Below are 7,545 nucleotides of genomic sequence, written 5' to 3'. Positions count from 1 at the left end.
TACTAAAGGAAGAAAATAACAAAATCATAGGTGACGAATTCCAAACAAAAGATCGTGCATTAATTGCTCGGGGTAATTTATAAATCGAGTGAAATTTCATTTTTTTTTTGGGTAAGGTCTAAAAGTACAGAGTGAACAAAATAAAACTTGAAATGTATTATATCCAAGGACTATTAAAATAACCACGTGTCATTTCAAAACCAGTAGTATGCAACACATACGGTAGCCCCGAGGAATCTTGAGAAACAGTAATTCCCAAAAAATGATGTAGAGCACCCAAATCAGTCATCGCAAATTCCCGGGATAACGTAGTAATAATACTCCGAAGCAGGGAATTATCTGAGGCGGTGAGTATAATATCGTCAGCATATAATAGTAGATATGCCTGTTTGTTACCATGATGATAAATAAAAAGTGACGTGTCACATGCACTTCTACGAAAACCATGCTTGGTGATGTAATCAGAAAATCTGGTGTACCATGCTCGGGGTGCCTGTTTGAGGCCATATAACGAGCGCTTCAACTTACAAACATAATTAGGGGCATTTGGGTCTACAAATCCAGGTGGTTGATGCATATAAACCGTTTCTTTAGATCGCCATGCAGAAAAGCATTTTTAACGTCTAGCTGATTAATCGCCCATGATCGAGAGACGGCAATGCTAAGTACTGTTCGAATTCTTGCAGGTTTAACAACGGGGCTAAATGTATCTTCACAATCAATACCCACTGTCTGAGATTTACCGTTTGCTACTAAACGAGCCTTGTATCGATCCAAGGATCCGTCCGATTTAAACTTGTGTCGAAATAACCACATGCAACGTATGATCGGATAATCAGTTGGACGTGGAACAAGATACCATGTGTTAGTTTCCAATAACGCCTTATATTCATTGATCATGGCATCATGCCAATTAGGGTCCGATCGAGCCTGAGTGTAGGTTGTGGGAATGGGTGAAATTGGTGGGGTGGTGGTTGTGTGCAGATTCAATCGAGATATTGGTTTATTAATGCTTGATTTGGCACGAGTGGTCATCGAATGTGTGGGTTGGGCAAGGGTGGGTTGATGATCGGGCGTAGGAGGTGGTGGTGGGATGAAGTTGGATGTGGTGGGAGGAACCGGGTTTGCTTGAAAGGTTAAAGGAGATGGTGGTGTGGAGACGGTGGGATGTGAGTGTGGGGTAGCAGATGGTGAGGGAACATGTGGTGGATAGAACATGTGATACGGTTGTGCATCAAGAAAGGAATAGGACTGCAGGGGTGGTGGATCATGATAAGGAAAAGAATTTTCATCAAATATTACGTGTCGAGAAATTAAAACTTTATCAGTGAGGGGATCATAACACCGATTGCCCCGATGATCAGAAGGGTAGCCAAGAAAGATACATCGTACGGACCGAGGGGCAAGTTTGTGAGACATGGTAGCGGAAGTGTTTGGGTAGCAAGCACACGCAAACACGCGAAGGTGATCGTATGAGGGATGGCGAAGGTAAAGGGCAAAGTGTGGTGTGGGGAAATCTAAGCGTTTCGTGGGAAGGATATTGTGTAAGTATACGGCAGTGTGTAAAGCTTCAACCCAAAAGGAGGGTGGAAGATGGGCGTGGGTTAGGAGCGTGCGAACAATGTCGTTTAAGCGACGGATCATACGTTCAGACCGACCATTCTGTTGGGATGTTTGAGGACACGAGAATTGAAACACGAACCCATGAGAATTAGCAAATTGTTTAAATTCGTGATTATCGAATTCACCACCCAAGTCACATTGAAAAGCTTTAATTTTTCGATTGAATTGTGTAGAAATAAGTTGATGAAATTTGGCAAAATTGGTAAATGTGTCGGATTTGAATTTTAGCGGGTAGACCCAAACAAAGTGGGTAAAAGTATCAATTAAGACCATATAATATTTGAAACCCGCTTTACTTGGAACCGGTGAAGTCCAAAGATCACAATGAATAATACAAATGGAGCATATGTGATAGACATAGAATCATAAAAGGGTAAACGTTTATTTTTCGATAATTGACATGAGTGACAAAAAGGTAAATTAAATTGTCTATTACAAGAAAAAGAAAAACGAGAATTTAATAAATGCAAGATAGATTCGCCCGGATGCCCGAGACGAATATGCCATTGGTTGGGTGTAGCAGCAAGGAAAGATGATGAATACGCGAACTCCGGTTCTGTGAATGGGTAGAGATCACCCAAGCTATTGTGGCGGGAAAGTGGGGCTCCATTCCGGAAATCCTTCACAGTAAAACCAAACGGGTCAAATTCAACCGAAGTCCAATTATCAATATTAAATTTGCGAACAGATAAAAGGTTTTTAATTATTTTGGGTGCATAAAGAATATTGTTTAAATTGTAGGTGCGATTGGGGGTGGGTTGAATGGCGTGACCAGACCCTAGTATTGGTATGTGATTGCCATTGCCAACAAATATAGATTGCCTAGGAAACGACGATAAGTGTGTTGAAATTTACCAAGGTCTTTTGTAAGATTTGATTTTGCACCGGAGTCCATAAGCCATGAATCTGAGCCATGTAGATGAGCCTATTGCATTACATTAGCCAAGTCCGTTGGGCTATGTATCTTCTAATATTTGGGCCTATAATCCATATTGTTATAGTAATAAAGTCGGCCGACCCATTTTCTTATAAACCGGTTAAAAGTGCCAAATATAAATACATGGCAATTTGAACTTCAAAATGAGTAAAGAGTTCTTTTGACACTAAGTTATCTGGTTTATTATTTTGATTTCTAATAAAGTCTATACAGGAAATGAAATTCATGATATGCTAACTAAAAGAACAAGCTTTTATTTATCTTTTGTTTATTGTTTTTTAGATATAAACTAATATTTGTAATTTATGATGCTTTTAGGAGAACGAAATGATGTATAACCTTGATCTCAAGTTCGCAACCTTTCTGTTCCGACTCAGATTGTGTTTGAAGAGGTTTTTCAACGCTGGAAGATCTTACAAAGTGGTATATAATTTAATTAGTTAATAATAAATGAGTCGATCTCAAGTTTAATTAAAAACTACTTAATAGAACGAGCTAGATCTTTAGAAATAGAGTATGAAAGAGTTGAGATCAAGCTTGAAAACTGCTCCAGTTATCTTACAACTCCATAATTGCCTATAAAATTTTTGATTTGCACTGCAGTAATTGTCTTGAATTTATCCATAATATGTGACTGAATCTGCAAATTGTTGCATCTAATGTGACTCTAAAAAAGTTATTTTATTTTATTGTATTTGTGACATTTGATTTTTTTTAAGCTGCACGTCTGACTTTTAATGGTTATTTACAACAGTGGAGTTGTTGGATTTGCTATTGGTTTTTATGAATGTTATGTAGTTTGAGAAGTCTTTTGTAGCTGCTCGTCACAGTAAGAAAGACTGGGTTGTTTACGCAAATCCAAAAGGAGTATTTATATCAGGTTAGCTCGTGCAAATAAATTTGGTTAGTTTTCATATGGGTTTGGTTTTTTAGCTTTCACAATGTGTTCGGTTTACTTAGTTCACTTCCGTTATATTAATTATTTCGGTCATGGGTTCATTTAATAAACAAGCCCGATAATTACTTATCTAACTCGAGTAGGCCTGCGAGCCTACACGAGTCCAGAATTTGTATATTTTTATTTAATGTTTTAAGTACATGTTTATAGAATAATTATTATATACAAATAATGATACAATCAACTAAATGATAACGAGTTGAATGCCTCAATTTGAGCCTTTATATGTTAGATGAGCTTGAGCTCAACTCAAGACTAAAAATAAGCCTTTTTAATAAACATGCCCGAGATAACGAGCCTAATATTTATATAACTTTTATTTAATGTTTTAAGTATATATTTATGGAATAATAATTATATATAAATTAAGATAAAAATGACTAAATAATTATTATTTGTTGACGTGTATATATATTTTTAGAATTTGTCAAGTTTACTTGTATGTATGACAGATAATTCAATTGAAGTTCCGAAAGGTTTAGATGGTTATCTGATCTACCCGTTGCTTTTGTTTACTCCATTTGCATTTTTCAATTTTTCAATAAGTTTACTTTATCCCCTCTAATTCTCTACGCATTTGTTTGGTTGAGTTTATATTGAATTCGATACTTTCGTTTATCTACTAAGCTTGCATTTTCACTTTTCATATTAGTGCATTGATAAATGATATGGTATAACATATTGAAAAACTTATGCTTGTTAATTATGTATAAATTTTACAAAATTACAGTGTCTATTTGTTATCATATATTTTTTATGTGGTTACATAATAAGTTATCATAAATTCAGTTTTGTTTCATTTTCATCTTTTCATTTTGGCCAATCATTTCATATTTCATTGATTGGCAGAACTTAGTTCATGATCCTTATTATTTACATTTTTTTTCAAGCACTATTTTATATACAAATTTATCATTGACGTCGATATTGTTTCGATTCCATATACTTTCATATATTATATAATTTACTGAGATTTTTTTTTCAGGTACCTTAGGTTATTTTTGAACCTCATGTCTAATGTCTCCTCGAGAGACCCTTTACCAACCCCTACTTGATCATATGAAGGGGAGACGAGTTGCTATTGAATTGGATTATATTACAATAGGGTGGATCATATTGTCCTACAAGTAAGTTTTATTTTAATTCATCAATTTCTTACTTGTTAAGCTTGTATTATTGTTATTATTATTGATATCCTAGATGACCTAGTTAAAATTTTCGTTTATTGAGTTCATTCAAAAGCTATTATATATCACCATCACGTTTTGTTAAATATACTATTTCATATTCGGTTATGTCAATATAACCCTAATAGGTCGTTATTTCACAACACTTTCATAAATGTTTATTGTGTTTTTCAAGTTTTGTCTATTGAAATAAATTCATGATAAAAAGTATGACTAAAACATAAATATGCTTTTACTTCAACCTTTTTTTTGGAATGGTAACTTTACAAACTCAAAAAACCAACACCAAAACAACACTTCTCTCCAAAAGTCGAAGAGAAGCACCGAAACAAACAACAACATTAAACGAAATTTACATCAACTAGACCAATTTAACGACTTGCAGTTGGATCTAATCATGTACCATAAAAGAAATGAAGAGACCTTATGTCACAAATTATGTCTTCGACTTTGAAATTTTTACCTTCAAACACCCTCTCGAATCCTAGCCCTTCATATTCTCAAACATGGTCGACCTTGAGGGTGTATGAGACGCACCCTTGGCCGGGGCACAACTTTGGGGGGGGGACATTTTTATATAATTTATATATATATATAAACTAGTTTGAGGCCCGTGTACTATACGATTAGTTATTGAATATACATTATTTAATAAATAATCAGTATATAAGAAACATTAAACTCGTTAAATACCATAAATATAGTCGTTGTACAATAGTCTTTAAAACAATTTTAAAGTAAAAGATAATTATAAATATCAAATGTTTGAAAAAAAATAGGAAGTAAGTATTAAAATAACAAATTTTGAAGCATAAATTTTAAGAATGGTAACTATTATTTTACTATTATAAATTTGTTAAAAGGGTGAGGTTTAATGTAGGAGTGACAAGTGGCAAAACTTGTAGTATTTTATTAGAGAGTACTAGGTTATTGACCAGTGGCGCCACGGGTGGAAAAATATAAATCATGTTACATCCACACGTTTCTAGCATCAACTGATATATAAATAATGTAAAAACATAACATTAAACTAAAATAACATCCATTTTACAGTTATTAATTAGTAAATAGTTCCTTATAAACCACATTTGTAGTTTTATTTGTAACTTTACCTTCCTTGTCTAATATAAGCATTTTAACAATGTCTCTACTCTTTACTCATGATAAAGCCACATATAGTTGACCATGTGTAGACACCGGTTCTCGCAGGTACATGCCAACTCTTGCTAGTGATTGGCCTTGACTTTTAGTAATGGTCACTGCAAAACAAACCGCAACAGGAAACCGTCTTCGTTTCAATTTGAATGGCAGTTTCTTATCTGAAGGATATAGACCACTACGAGTTATATAAGTGCGAAACCCAACGTTAGTACCTGAAATAACCTTTGCTTCGATAAAACGCATCCCCAAGTTAATTACTTGTAATATGCTTTCGTTCTTCTGATCAATATTCCTTAGTAACATTTTAGAAACAAATCTATGATTAGGCATACCAGACATCTTTAAACCATTTAGAAAATCCGGTGAGTGTAATGTTGGATCGAAACCAGGACCAACACTATCAGACTTGTCTATATTGTCAGAACTGAGATATTCAACTTTTTCTCCGGGAAACAAAGACAAAAATCTATCATTAATGTCTTGGACAACCTCAATTAAATGTGCAAGCATGGCCCTTTCTTAAAAATATGAAATATCATTAAAAATTTTCCAATAATGCTGGATATACAAAATCAATCAGATCAGAAATAGGATCGGATGAATCACCAATCAAAAGATAATATGGTATATATATAATCGCGTTGTTGTATTTATAAATAATGAAATGCAAATGTTGTATTTATAAGTAAATGATAATTTTATATGAATTATAAGACATCATAACTTATTTGAATCAAATACAAAAACATACTAAGACGAACAAAGATAAACGATAAATTATAATATTTTATAACTTATATCATGAGCACAATAATAAGCAAACAAAGAAATTAGTCTCCAAATCAACAAAACAATTTTTGAATTTCGATTCAACAAACTTCTATCTCAATGTGTAACATCCCGTTTCTAGTTTCGGTTAATAAATGAAAATACAAGTTATTAAGAGTCGGGCTAGTGATGGGTTAAAAGTATATGGGTTATGAACTTGGGTTATGAAGGAAAAAAGGAAAGACCATGGGCTTAAGCCCATGATCCATAATTATATAAGTAATAATTACCCATTTAATTTCATTTCACACATATTCCATACACCATCAAAACACACACATAAGCTCTCTCTTTAATTTCTATCCTTTCTCTAGCCGAACCAACATAGAAAACCGATCCCGATTCAAGGTAATAATAGTATGATGTTGTACAAACTTTAACACGTTATATTTAGTCAGAAACGACGATCCGACACTGTTAACCCGTTAAAGTCACGAGATCCGGGTGGAATCGGGTATAAACCGAACCTAAGATGAGCTTAGGGGTCGCCCTAGCTCAGAATTGGATTAAACGGGATGAAAAACGGTGGAAAACGAGCCAGATCTCGTTTTCAGGTGCAACCGCGTTTTACCGGCAACGGCGCCGGAAAGGCGGCGGATACGAGGAATATTATGTCACAGAATGTTTCTGGCATTCTCTGACCTAACCCTAATTCGTTAACGGAGAGTTAACGAACTAAGGGTAATTCGTCTGATGATTCGTTAAAGGAAGCCTAACGAACTAGACTTAGTTCGTGTTCAAGTTCGTTAAGGATAAGATAACGAACTAGCTCCCAATTCGCGTTGATCATTCGTTAAGAGAGATAACGAATTAGAAGATCCAATTCACTACATGGACTAGCTCGCTATATG

General features: G+C 34.5%; 1 pseudogene; it reads right to left on the bottom strand.

The window, feature by feature from the left end:
* Positions 1 to 552: 552 nt before the first annotated feature.
* On the bottom strand, positions 553 to 1,218 carry LOC143624705 (putative mitochondrial protein AtMg00820 pseudogene; annotated as a pseudogene).
* Between the last annotated feature and the right edge of the window lie 6,327 nt (positions 1,219 to 7,545).

The sequence above is a fragment of the Bidens hawaiensis genome, unplaced genomic scaffold (genome assembly GCF_021521415.1).
Source record: "Bidens hawaiensis isolate Kalapana, Puna unplaced genomic scaffold, B.hawaiensis_p1.1 tig00003956_1, whole genome shotgun sequence".
Taxonomy (NCBI): domain Eukaryota; kingdom Viridiplantae; phylum Streptophyta; class Magnoliopsida; order Asterales; family Asteraceae; genus Bidens; species Bidens hawaiensis.
The sequence above is the reverse complement of the archived record's forward strand: the minus strand, read 5'-3'. Positions and strand labels throughout refer to the sequence as shown.